We start from the raw sequence: 13931 nt of genomic DNA, 5'->3' as shown, positions 1-13931 counted from the left end.
GGTTAGATATGAAAAGATGGCATATGACTTGATGATTAGAAGGTCACCAGTGACCTTCAAGTGTAGATTTCAGAGATAATTGAAGGTGCAACATCTCAGGAGAAAGTAGAAATGTCCTCGGGGAGTGTATGGGGAGCTGTCTTCCCTGGTGGCTAAGACAGTCAAGAATCCACCTGCCATGCAGGAAACCCGGGTTCGATCCCTGGGTCAGGAAGAACCCCTGGAAGAAGGCATGGCAATCTACTCCAGTATGCTTGCCTGGAGAATCCCATGGATGGAGGAGCCTGGTGGGCTACAGTCCCTAGGGTCAAAAAGAGTGGGACATGACTGAAGTGACATAGCATGCATGCACCATAATCGTATGATAAAAGTGATCGGGAAGAGATGGATTTTAAAATGCTGAGCATAGTGAGTGACCTTTGGAAGTTATCCAAAAGACACTGTACCTACCAAAAACAAAACAAAACACAAATGTCAAACACTGGCTAATGATTTTCGTAGCACGGCATCCTGTTAGTTCACTGAGAAGACAAGTAAGGGTTGATCTGGGTGTGAATCTGGTTATTTGGGAACCAAGAAGTACTGGTTGATAGCAGGTACAATGTGAAAAATTAACCCCCAAGGATGGAATCTAAGGAAGCTGGTGGTGAGTCTGGTCACATGATCAGGTTAAGTAGCATTAAGAAGAAGAAATCAGCAGACACATTCTCAGACATCTGCCCAGCACCCTGGGGAACAGTAGGGTACAGACATGGAGATGCATGTACCTCTGAGGGGGTGTTCCAAGTGGAAGAGGGGCAAACACTTGCACTGATGATTATGTACAAGAAGGATGATCAGACTCAGACTCCACCACTTATAGGCCATGTCATCCTTAGTGAGTAACTCAACTTACTAGTTGTATTATTCTAAGCAAGTAGTTTAACTTCTAAGCCTCAGTTTCCTAATCTGTAAAATGGGAGAGGCAATTTACCTCACAGGGTTGTTATGAGAATTAAATAATCCATGTGCTTGGCTTAAAGTAAGTACCAAATGAAATTAATGCCATGTTCTCTTTAACTTGCTCCAGTTGGCACCCCTTCTGATCAATCCCTTCCCCTCGGTTCTAGGTGACTCCACGGTGACTTACCAACCTCACCCTCTGTGAAGTCCACTCCCATCTCTAACAGGCTAATGGCGTGATGCACCCAGGGGAATACATTAGGGATTATGAACCTCAGCCCTACCAACTCTTGCTGAATTTTCCAGCCCTTTATCTCTGTCCCTCCAACCCACAGCAGAAGCTCAGATTAACAGCTGAGGGACCGTACCTAAATTGGGATGGGGGAAGTGGATTCTCTCTCTAGTCACTGGGCTTGACTCCAAGATTTCTCTTTCCTCAGTGGAACACGTTAGGTATGAATCATTGCTCAGGACCATTTCCTCAGGGAATTTGGTGAGGAAAGAACATGAGTAGCAAGCCCCTTAGAGCTGGCTATTTCCTAAGAATGGGAGAGGAGGAAGAGATCTGTGTGTGGCAAGGGATCTGGGTCCCTCCACTTTATGCTTCTCTTGGGCTCAGAGACTTTTCCTTTGCAAACAGTGCCATCTACACATCAGGCGGGTGAGAATTTAGCTCACTACTTTACTTTGAGGAGACCATGGTGTATTTTACCTTAAGATAAGTCCCCTATTTTATCAACTTCACAATCTCTGCTTCACCTTCAATGCCATTTTTTCTCATTATCAAATGAAAAAAACTTTTTTAATTGAATGAAATCAAATTTTTCTGTTTTTTAGCATCAATCATAACTTGTCTCAATGATTTGGCAAATTACTCTCTCTAAATTCTAGGAAATTGTCTTTTTTCTGGAGATTATAGATAGTCCAAAGGTACAACAATGTTTTATCAAGAGAAGACAGGGTGGTTGATGTAGAATAAAGGTCCTTCAAAGACGGTTCAAAACCAGGAAGAAAGATAACCCAAAGTTGCATTTTTTTTCTTATACCAATGCTTAAATAAGGTCAGCAGTAAACTTCCTCTTAGAGAGAGGAAGGCTGGAAGGTCCCCTTATACCAACACCTTCACTTCACAGGTGAGAAGCATTAAAACTGAAATAAATTTTCTTAAGCTTCTTTATTAAAAATAGATATGCAGGGAAAGATTAGATATAAGACAACTTGTGTCATCATGAGGGGTTAGTTCATTGAACCTGTGCTTTGTTGATCCACTAACTACAAACACAAGAGTGACCAGTACACACTGGGTCCTTGAACATGCAAAGGTATTTAATGATAATGAAAGGAGGATATATCGCAAACTGTTTGTCATATCTCACTTCAGCCTCTTAGTATCCCTCTGAGAATGGAATGATCACCTATTTGCCTACAGTCACAAAATGTGAAGTGAAATATATCTGGTTTCTAACTAAGCCCAAAGTTTTCTTGTTTGTTGCTTTTCCCATTGATCCTGGCTTTACATGTTAAAATTCCATTTATAATTTCATTTTAGGAATATCTCACACCTTGAACCATATAAGGGTCTTCACATGGCTTATCATCAAAGAGCCATTACTTTTAACTTTTCTCATCTCTTCCCATCTGGGTACCACCAAATCATTCCCCAAAGGGATCTACAAATCAGATCCAGGAGTGAGGAAAAGTGGACAGAGGGGAACTCATTCAATCTCACATTCCCCTGCAAGATCAGGGCTCTACCTTTACCTATTTGGCCAAGGCAAAGACCATTTATCCTACTCCAAAATGAAGGTGAAACTTTTCATTCAAAAACCAGCTAAATGTATCTTCTGGTATCTTTGAAAAAGGAGTTCAACCCAGAAATTCTCTAAGGTTTTCAGCTTCATTGGAGGTTGTCTTTTTAGTTGAGAACACAAAATCAATGACAAAGAATGTCTTCTTCAAGGTGGCACAAATTGTTTTTAATGAAAATATACGTCACAATATCCTCTGTAATTAGTACAGTCATTCATTCTTCAACAAATACTTCTCGAGTACTGTTTATGGATTCAGTTCAGTTCAGTCTCTCAGCCTTTGCGACCCCATGAACCGCAGCACGCCAGGCCTCCCTGTCCATCACCAACTCCCGGAGTTTACTCAAACTCATGCCCATCGAGTCGGTGATGCCATCCAGCCATCTCATCCTCTGTCTTCCCCTTCTCCTTCTGCCTCCAATACTACCCAGCATCAGGGTCTTTTCCAACGAGTCAGCTCTTCGCATGAGGTGGCCAAATGACTGGAGTTTCAGCTTCAGCATCAGTCTTTCCAATGAACACCCAGCACTGATCTCCTTTAGGATGGACTGGTTGGATCTCCTTGCAGTCCAAGGAACTGGAACTCTCAAGAGTCTTCTCCAACACCACAGTTCAAAAGCGTCAATTTTATGGATTAGACCCTATCAAACTAGCAATTTTGCCTCATAATTGAGATCTGAAATAAGCCACGATGTAAGAACTCATCCCTCTCTAACTAGAAATGTAATCCCAGCATTAAGGTGTATGTTTCCATCCAGTATGGCAAATCATTTGTCAGCCTTTTCATAAGAAAGAAAAAAGGGATAAATTTTATTATGGAAGCTACATGTGTTGATACTAGTTGAAGGAAGAACATAAAACTTCTAACGAGATAACAATGTTCCAAGCATTTCTTGCTTCCCACACAAACATATATCTGGCCTCAAACATACAAACATGATCCTCCCACAGATTTCTGGCATTTCAGAGAAGGAAGCATCAAACAAGAAGTTCTCACCTCATGGTTTCTTTGTTTCCCAGCTAACATTCGGTAATGGGATCCTTTCTGATTTGTTTTACTGGAAGCCCAATCAACTGCCCTCTAATGACATATATCTTTAAAAGATAAAATACAAAAAAATATTTTCATATTACTGCCTTAGATATAAAGAGCATCTTTCTTAGAAAAAGTTAGGGGTTTCTGACAAAGAAAGTGAAACTTTGATTATTAATTATTCATTAATTCATCCAATAGGACAGATGGTTTCTAAAAGACAAAAAGTAAACATAAGATACTGTTGTTGGAACCGCTACAACTATTTTGAAAGTGAAAGTGTTAATCGCTCAGTTGTGTCCGACTCTGCAACCCCATGGACTGTATGGAGTCCACCAGGCTTCTCTGTCCATGGAATTCTCAAGGCAAGAATATTGGAGTGGGTTGCCATTCCCCTCTCCGGGACAACTATTTTGGTTCACAACAATTTCGCTTCCTGGACTTTATCCCGTAGATATGATCAGACAAATGTGCAAAGTACAAATACCAGAATGTTCACTGGTGTTAGAGAAAAGCTAGAAATGAGAAACTGTCTGAGTGTGTTTCCACAGGGAAGTGCTTAAATAAATTAGGATACATCTACAAAGTGGAAAATCAAGAGTTGCTTTACAAAGAATGATTTAGGTCAAGGTGGGCTGATATGGAAAGCTGCTGCTACTGCTAAGTCACTTCAGTCGTGTCCAACTCTGTGTGACCCCGTAGACGGCAGCCCATCAGGCTCCCCCGTCCCTGGGATTCTCCAGGCAAGAACACTGGAGTGGGTTGCCATTTCCTTCTCCAATGCATGGAAGTGAAAAGTGAAAGTGAAGTCGCTCAGGCGTGTCCGACTCTTCAAGACCCCATGGACTGCAGTCCACCAGGCTCCTCTGTCCATGGGATTTGGCAAGAGCACTGGAGTGGGGTGCCATTGCCTTCTCTGATGTGGAATGACTGACCATAATATATAAGCTCCTTCCATTCAAAGTTTAGTGTGCAGTATACCAGGTTGCCCACGTCAGTCAGGGTTTGACTTCAGGAAAGCAGAAGCCACACTACGTATTTTAAGAAGGAGGGGCTTTCACAGGGAGAAATGGAGGCTTTCACATCTGTTGGAGGGGCTGAGGACACGGGTCAGGGAGGCCGTCACTGAAGATCTCGGCATGCAGCGTTATTGGCAGCTCTCAAGAGCTCTTTCAGAAGCCTTTCTGATGGCCTCAGCCAGCACTAAAGCAAATGCTTTTCCAAAAGCCACTTCCAATTTCGTCAACGCTGAGAGCACCAACGCACACAGTAAGCTGGGTCTCACCTAGAAGTAGCTGGAACCATTCACGTGTCCTCTGCGCCCAGGTTTGCCTGAAACTACCTGTGGAGAGTAATGGCCTTCCCTCTTGCTGCCCTTCCAGACCTCACCCTTGGGCCTCACACTGACAGACTCAAGTCTAGAACAGATGGAGAAGGGAGTTTTGGGAAATGTGGTACAGAGGAGCCGGGGAGGGGACAGCAAAGGTGTGGGTTTGACTGCAGACAGCCCTTCGTTCTGCCTTTACAATGGGAGCTGGCATGTAAATCCTTTGACGAGTGGTCACAGGCATAACTGAAATACAATGTGACAACAATTGTAGTTTATATACACTTTCTCTGAAACAATATCTTTAGGACATGTACCCAGTTTTCTCATGAAGGGAGATGTCACATCTCATAGTCAGAATTGAGAAGTCCAGAAAAACTTCTGAGTTTCTAAAACTTTCATATCCTTTTCCAGAGTCCTAACAGTAGATAGAAGAATCTATAGAAAAGTCAAACTTTCTGTATAGATATGGAAATAAACCTGTCCACTGCTCATTTGGGCAAGAATCTGCCTGCAGTGCAGGAGACCCTGGTTCAGTCTCTGGAGTGGGAAGATCCCCTGAAGAAGGGAATGGCAACTCACTCCAGTATTCTTGTCTGAAGAATTCCATGGACAGAGGAGCTTGGCTACAGTCCATGGGGTAGCAAAGAGTCGGACACAACTGGATGACTAACATTTCACTTCACTTTACGAATGATGTTTTCTTGCCATCATTTAGTCCCTAAGGTAAGTGGTATTAGCCTCATTTCACAAATGGGGAAAATCAAGGGTGAGAACTTCCTCTACATCACACTGCAGCTATTTTACAGAGCCTAGAACTGAACTCTGACACACTCTGAAATCCAAACTCTAAACCACTCTTTCTGAGGGGGGAAAATAATGTAAATCAAAAACTCTAAAAATTATGTTTTTTATAAAATGATTTAGGGGGCTGGGGCAGAAGGAGAAAAAATGTCTTTTACTTGAGTTGAGGCACATATTTAATAAATCCTGGATTTAAAGTAAAATATTTTATGCTTTTAAAAGTTTTCTAAGATATCTGAGCTATTGTTATTTAGGTGTCTATATTGCCAGTGGCAGCTGGTCACCCCAGGAAAGATAGACAGAATTCATAGTGCAGAAGAATTAAACTAATTTTTTCCTTAGCAACAAAGAAACAGAACTTCTCTAAATGCTCAAGCAATTATAAATACAATTATAAATGTGGGCTCTGAAATTTCAAAAACAATCACAAACATGGACATTGAAGTCAGTTGATTAAATATGATCATGCTGATACGATTAAATTGTATAACAGAATAGTCCCTAGATGAGAAAAGACTTTCACTTACTGTACAGATTTGACTTACCCATTGAAACAATGACCTTATCTCTGCCCTGAGACAGTAAATTTAAATACTCAGTGGGGGACTTGCCTGGCCATCCAGTGGTTAAGACTCTGCACTTCCATTATAGGAGACACCGGTTTGATCCCTGGGAAGGGAACTAAGATCCCACAAGCCGTAAGGCATAGTGAAAAAAAGAAAAGGTTGGGTTAACTCTTTAAATTAAAAAAAATACTGATTTAAAAAGTAGTAATAATAATAAAAACCCAGTGGAATGAGCAAGAAGGAAGAGAAGAGAAGCCCCTGGGAAGAGGGAGGTAGAGGGCTTCCAAGCAGAGTATAACAGTGTAAATTATTAAGGAAAAAAAATAGATGAGGATGAGATGTTTGGATGGCATCACCGACTCATGTCAACGGACATGAGTTTGAGTAAAAGCTTGGAGTTGGTGATGGACAGGGAGACCTGGCGTGCTGCAGTCTGTGGGGTTGCAAAGAGTCGGACACGACTAAGTGACTGAACTGAACTGAGCATCTTTTTGCCCATCACCATCCCTGAAAGAGAAATCTGTATTACATTTCTTAGCTAATCAACTGACCTTATAATACTGACTCCCCAACACTACTACCACCAGCCCTCACTCAGATTGGGGAATGAGTAGGAGTTTCTATAGATTATACACACTGAAGATTGAACTGGGTAGCCTTTGGGGTGAAAGTGATGGAGCTGAGATCTTAGGGGAGTCTGAATTTCTCTGAGACTGTAGAAGAGATGCAGGACAAAGTGGCAGAGGCAATAGCTTCCCTTTATATAGAGGGATGGCTATGAGAGGCTGAGTCTGTGGTTCGGGGGCAGGGGGTATTACTGGCAGAAGCAAGACGCCGTAAGCCTGGCCAGAGCATCATGGTTGAAGAGAGAGAAGGCAAAGCCTAGAACAAGACAACTGCATTGGAAAACAGAGCGACAGTAAAGATGAAGTGCTCCCAGACTGCTGCCTGTTCTCACTTTCTGTTATTATTTAAAATCAGGGTTCTGGCCTAATAATAGAGCATGACAGAAGAGACCTCCTAAATGACTGAGGACAAATTTATGGCCAGTCAAACACATTATGGGTTGAAGCAGAATAAATTTCTTTTTAAAAAAAAAAGGCAAAAAATTCATTTATTTGGCTGCTTCAGATCTTGGTTGTGGCGCTCAGGCTTAGTTGCTCCACAGCACGTAGGATCCTAGTTCCCTGATCAGGGATGGAACCTGTGTCCCCTGCTTCACAAGGTGGACTTCCAACTCCCGGGACTTCCCTGCGAACTACCAGGGGAGTCCCCAGAATAAGTTTCATATAGAAAAGTAAAGTAGGTTTCTGGTTAAAGATGTTGTTGTTCAGTTGCTAAGTTGTATCAGACTCTGCAACCCCATGGACTGCAGATGGCAGTCCTTCACTGTCCTTCACTACCTCCCAGAGTTTTCTCAAATTCATGTCCACAGAGTCAGTGAGTGTATCTAACCATCTCAGTCTCTGCTGCCCTCTTCTCCTATTGCCTACAATCTGGTTAAAGAGAGCTTCTGGTTAAGATAGCAATGGCCATCTAAGGTCCAAGATGGTGGGGTAGGGAGACCCTGAAACCACCTCCTCCCATGGACACACCAAGCCTACAGCTACATATGGATCATTTCCCTTTGAAAAAGATCTGAAAACTAGGTGAACTCCTTCTTTACAACAAAGGATAGAAGGACCACAGTGAGATGGGTAGGAAAAGCAGAGATTCAGTCTCAGGAAAAATCGCGTTCCCAGCATGGCATGGCAATATGCATAGGAGGGAATCTTACCAGTATGGTGCTTCTCCCAAAAAACAGAAGAGCCAGCGCCCCATCAGGGACCCCAATCCCTGGGACCTGCACTAGACAGACAGGCCCCCAAAATGTGTGGCTTAGAAAGCCAACGGGGCTGATGTCCAGGGACCCAAAATGACACAAGAAACTGAGATTCCCTTCCTACAGGGCTCATGGACACTCTCACTTGTCCCAAGACCCAGTTTTAAAAAAAAAGCAGAAGTTTGAAAAGTGTCCAGAGACTACTATGTGAAGGAAATTGATTTGCTAATCTAAAAGCATATACTGGAGGAGCAGAGGACAACTAAAACTCCTCCTGGAGATAGAGGTATTCATGGACAATACTACTGCACTTCCCAGCTACCCTGCTAGCACCGGAATGCATGTGGAAAAGCTCTTTAGAGCTTTGTCCTGTTACCATCAGTAATGGCTTTAATAGAACTTAGAAATAAGTTCATTGAGTTTTAGCACTTGAAAGTATGGCTTTGTATCACCAAATCTGTACCCAATACTGATAAATTTGTAATCACCACTACCTCATAGCATCTGACAGTTAATTGGGATATTTCTTTATGTAGATTAGATTATTTTTCAAATGTCTCCCCACTCCATTGATGTTGGACTTGGACACATGACTGCTTTGGTCAGTGGAATGTGGGTTCCATGACAAGGTAACAGTTCCCAGCATTGGTTTTATAAGGCATCTCTAATTTCCACACACCGCCCCCAGGAGCGTCTGACTTCTGCCATGGGAAGAATGTGTCTCAGGTAGTAGACAAACACAAGGAGCCATCTGTATCAGATGCAAGGCAGACTGTGGTACCACCCTTCTTCCATGTTAACACCTTTCTTCAGCAATAATTCTTAGGATGAAGATAATTTGGTTAAATTCTTCTAACTATTACTAATATACTATTACTGGTACACAGCTAGGGCCAATGAGAAAAAAACTGTCTATGCAGAACAGGGAATGTTCTCTGTTGAGCAGCAGAACTTTACCTTACTTTTGTTTGAATTCCTCTCTCTGTCTCAATTAATTAATTACTTCTGTTGACTACAGTAGAAAGCCCAGTCCATACCACTGCCCTATGCTGGTTGGAGGCAGTGGTTGGCAAAGGTTAAACCCCCAATTTAAGGAGAAGTTCCATCATAGGATGGGGCTTCCCTGGTGTCTCAGACAGTAAAGAACCTGCCTGAAATTCAGGAGACCCAGGTTTGATCCGTGGGTCAGGAAGATCCGTTTCCCCTGGAGAAGGGAATGGCTACCCACTCCAGTACTCTTGCCTGGAGTTTTCCATGGACAGAGGGGCCTGGTGGGCTGCAGTCCAAGGGGTTGCAAAGAGTCAGACACAACTGAGCAACTAACATTTTCACTGTCTATCAAAGGATGTTGAGTCAAAGTCCCTGCTAACAACCTGAAGTCTATAAAGTATTTTATTTTAGAAAGTAGCAGAAGTGGGTCTAGAAGAAATTTAGAAAGAATAACAATGAAAACACACAAGGGAAATCCAAAAGCACGTCTTTCCTTTCTTTCTATTTAAAATAATAGCAGCTATCTTTACTGTGCTTTTGCTAAGGCAAGAATAAGCTCTGTGTTCAGCAGACTTTGCAAATTAGCTTTTGCACATTGCCTTTTTCAGTCTGTAGGGAAAAGAGCTTCTCCCCCATGACACAAAATTCTGAACTTGCACCTAGGCCATAAATAATTACGGAAAAATGTAAACTGATGAGTTATACTTAGAATATAGTAGGTATTCAATAAATATCTATTAATATGAATGATAGTATTTCTATATTCAGCACTAACATACTTTTATTTCATCTTTGCAGTAGATATGACTGGTGAACTAATAAGGCTCAGAGAAATTAAGAGAAATTAAATTGAAAATCTCACACTATTTGTTGGAGCATCAACTCAAAGCCAGATTGGATACCAAAGCTAGCACTACACAATGATACTTCTTTGTTGAATGAACTGAATAAACTCCCAGACTCTCCAATATCTCCAGCTCCCCTATGAAGTTGGAAAGAATCACTTAGTTTGTTTTAGCCATTTAGAAGCAATTAGGTACATTTTCTATCTGCACTTTCTCCCCTTAAAAGTCTTAAACATTCCTGTAGACACCAGAACAATATTGCTCTCATGATTAACTGTTTGCTAGAACAATAGCCTGGTCCCTTTTTGTGTGTTTCAGGCAATTCCTCAATGGTCTTCATATTCCTTTTTTATGGTTTTCCATTTGAATTATCTTGGAAGACTGAAAATAAAACTGCTTTCCCCACAGACTAGTTTCTGTTTCCACTTGGTAAACTCTAACACTCCTTTCTCCTCATATTTCGAATTCAAGTGAAGTTAAACATGGCTTTGCTTTGGGCCTCTATTTTCATTCTCTGCATCAAGATCAATGAGCTTGTGAAAACCTGCCCGCCTCAGGGAAGAGTGATACAAAGACTCCTAAAGCCAACTACGCTTGAATCTGTTTCAAATGCCACATGCAAAGTTATTTCCCCCAACAGGTCCTGGTGACTCTAGAGACCTCTGTCACTGCAAACATCAGGTCTGGGGCATAATGCCTTTGACTAGGATTTCTCCTCTCCTACAGTTCCTACCTGTCTTTCTCTCCACTCAACTTTCTGGCGTATTAGTTGCTCAGTTGTATCCAACTCTTGCAAACCCATGGACTGTAGACAACCAGGCTCCTCTGTCCATGGAATTCTCCAGGCAAGAATATTGGAACGGGTACCCATTCCCTTCTCCAGGGGCTGTTCCCAACCCAAGGTCAAATCTGGGTCTCCTGCATTGCAGGCAGATTCTTTACCGTCTGAATCATCCACTTCCCGAAGGCTTTCCCCAAACCACCTTGCAACCCAAATGATAGAACTTCCTGTAGAAACCCAACACCAGCTCACCCGCTAGGACATCCCCAGGACTCCTCCTCCCCCTCTATCCAGGGTACTCCAAGAATGATTATTTTTTGCAAGATATAACTCTGTGTCAATGCTAGAAGTTAAGTAGGCTCTAAAATAATGATTGAACTCAATATTTGTGATTAAGAAGTCAATGTCAGATACTGTATGCAAAAGAAGAAAAAAAGTGTCTTTTAAGAAGAGCAAAGAGGCATCCTTGAAGGCAGATCTTGCATCTTCAAATAGAACAAAATTACAAGCAAGCAATATTGATCCCAGAAGCTAATCCTGTAACCCCTGCTCACAAGTTCTAGTCACCACGTGTGCACCTTTTACCTTGAGTCTTGAATATTCCCAGTTACTCTTTTGACATGTGCCTCTGGAACTTCGGAGTCTCTTATAAATACCCTTCTGATCATTGACCCCAACTTTGCTTCTGTTCCAAATACAGTTTGGGCATTTGACTCCAATCTGCCCTATAGTCTTTGTCTCCAGGCTTTGTCTGACTGCTCACCAACAAGGAGAATATCCGAGAAGAGATAGCTGAAGGTTTTGTTCAGACTTCTGCTCAAGGCAATGGCTTGTTTAGTTAAGGGATGTCTCTTCCAAATGTGATGCCTACAACTAAATTCTGAGAAACATCTCCTACTCTGAAACCTTCAGGTTTGGGGGTGGAATGGAGTCTGAGATGGACGTGACATTCTGATTCTAAACCATATCCATCTATTTCTTTTTAAAAAATTTTTATTGTAGTATAGTTGATTTACAATGTTGTGCCAATCTCTGCTAGTGACCCAGTTATACACATATAGACATTCTTTTATTTCTTAATTTTGATCAAGTTGTATGTGTTTGTGTGCATATCTTTATTATAGGTGCGTTCATTGGAATACAAACATTTATTTATGCCGTTTTTTAAAACACACACACACACACAATGTGTCACACTGCATTTCTATGAATGAGTTTCTTTTACAAAGGTATTAAATCATGAAGAATATTCTCCTGAGTTTTACTGAGCAAAGGTATGACACATAACCACTAAACCTCATACTAAGAGAAAGTTAGCTTAAATAAGAAATTGAAAAATCTGCCTGCAAATAATACTGTAAAAGTTTACAGTCCATCCTAACCATCAAGGATACTTTCCATAACTTTAGGGTTTGATAGTAAAATATATACACACACATACGTATGTTTCTAATAACAAAGCACTAAAGTAAAATAAACCTGCTTGTCCAAATACGGTTGCGTTTCAGTCAAAGTTTTGCTTAATATTTTGAGAAGAGCTTTCAGAAGGTAAATATTCTCAGCCTTGGATCTGATAGCAGATGTTCATGGTGCCATCTACCGGCCGTTTGACTGAGAGACCTGGATTTGGCAAGCTGTAGTTTCTATAGCATGAAGCGACCTTCGTGTATGCACAGTACCAATATCGTGGTCCGATTTTACTTAAAATGCCCAGCTGCGCGGATTTCCCTTTTCACAACAAAGACACCCAAATTGTTGAGCGTCACCAGAATGGTTAGGTATCTCGTTTTTGAACAGCAGTGTTTCTAACAAAACAAAGTTTAAACTACATTCTGCAATAAACCATAGATGATCGTCTGTGCCTTGCTCGGTCTGAGCATCGTCGTGAGGAAGGGGAGTAGATCTGGCCAAGTGTGTCTTCATGGAAACACCCTCTCAGGAACACAGAATGTTCCCAGTAGAGTGAAGCTGATGAGAAAAGCGGAGGTGGTGGGTGTTAAGTGCTAAGATGATCATCTCTCTGTAAAGAGAGAGCAGGGGACAGACCTCGGTCCTCCCTTCAGAGATCATGAGATTACCGCAGGCAACAGGGGACGACTCATCTTTGCCAGTGACTTTCTGAGCAAATTCACCCTTGAGGCCCAGCCCTGGAGAGCAGGTCCAGCGTTTTCTTCCTTTGTCACCTCCCCCACTGAGAGTGCGTGCTCTTCTCGTGGCCTCTTTCTACTTTCTACTTACCAGAAGCTAAGTTTGTCCTGCTCTTTCACGCTTTCTGTGTCTCGGGTGCAGAAGGCCTTTGTGGATAATCCACACATCACTAATGAGCCCAGTTATCATCCTGCCTGGCCCCCCGTGGAGCCGCTGTGAGTTTGAGGCTCCCAGAGGCCTGGATGCATTGAACGTAAGCCCACGGCAGCCACGGCAGACAGGCTTCAGGGCCTGGGACTGAGCAGCCGTGGTCCTTTCACACAAATCAGCAAGTATCCTGTAGGTCTCTGCAGAAGACCACCTAATCAGACTCCTGAAGTCTTTTTTTTTAATTGAAGAATCTATGAAGAAAGTGTTTTCCAGAAATTAAATTAAACTCCAAACCTGGTATATATTTTGAGGCTAGAATTCAAGATTCTGAGAGGAGGATAGGGTCCCTCTTGAACCAAGTGTCAACTTGCCCCTTTTAAATGCTGTGCTACCCAGGGGGTGCTACTGGTAAAGAACCTGCCTGCCAATGCAGGAGACATAAGAGCCGCAGGTTTGATCCCTCAGTTGGGAAGATCCCCTGGAGAAGGGCATGGCAACCCACCCTCGTATTCTTTCCTGGAGAATCCCATGGACAGAGGAGCCTGGTGGGCTATGATCCACAGGGTTGAAAAGAGTCGGACATGACTAAAGTGCCTAGCACAAATGCTATGGCTATCTGAGGTCTCTAAAAAAGACGATGTGGAAAGTTTGGTAGAAATTAGGAATCAAAGATAATTTCTTCATCCTTTCACATCAAACACAGGTCTACCTGCAT

The sequence above is a fragment of the Dama dama genome, chromosome 3 (assembly GCF_033118175.1).
Source record: "Dama dama isolate Ldn47 chromosome 3, ASM3311817v1, whole genome shotgun sequence".
In the NCBI taxonomy this organism is placed as follows: Eukaryota; Metazoa; Chordata; class Mammalia; order Artiodactyla; family Cervidae; genus Dama; species Dama dama.
The sequence above is the reverse complement of the archived record's forward strand: the minus strand, read 5'-3'. Positions refer to the sequence as shown.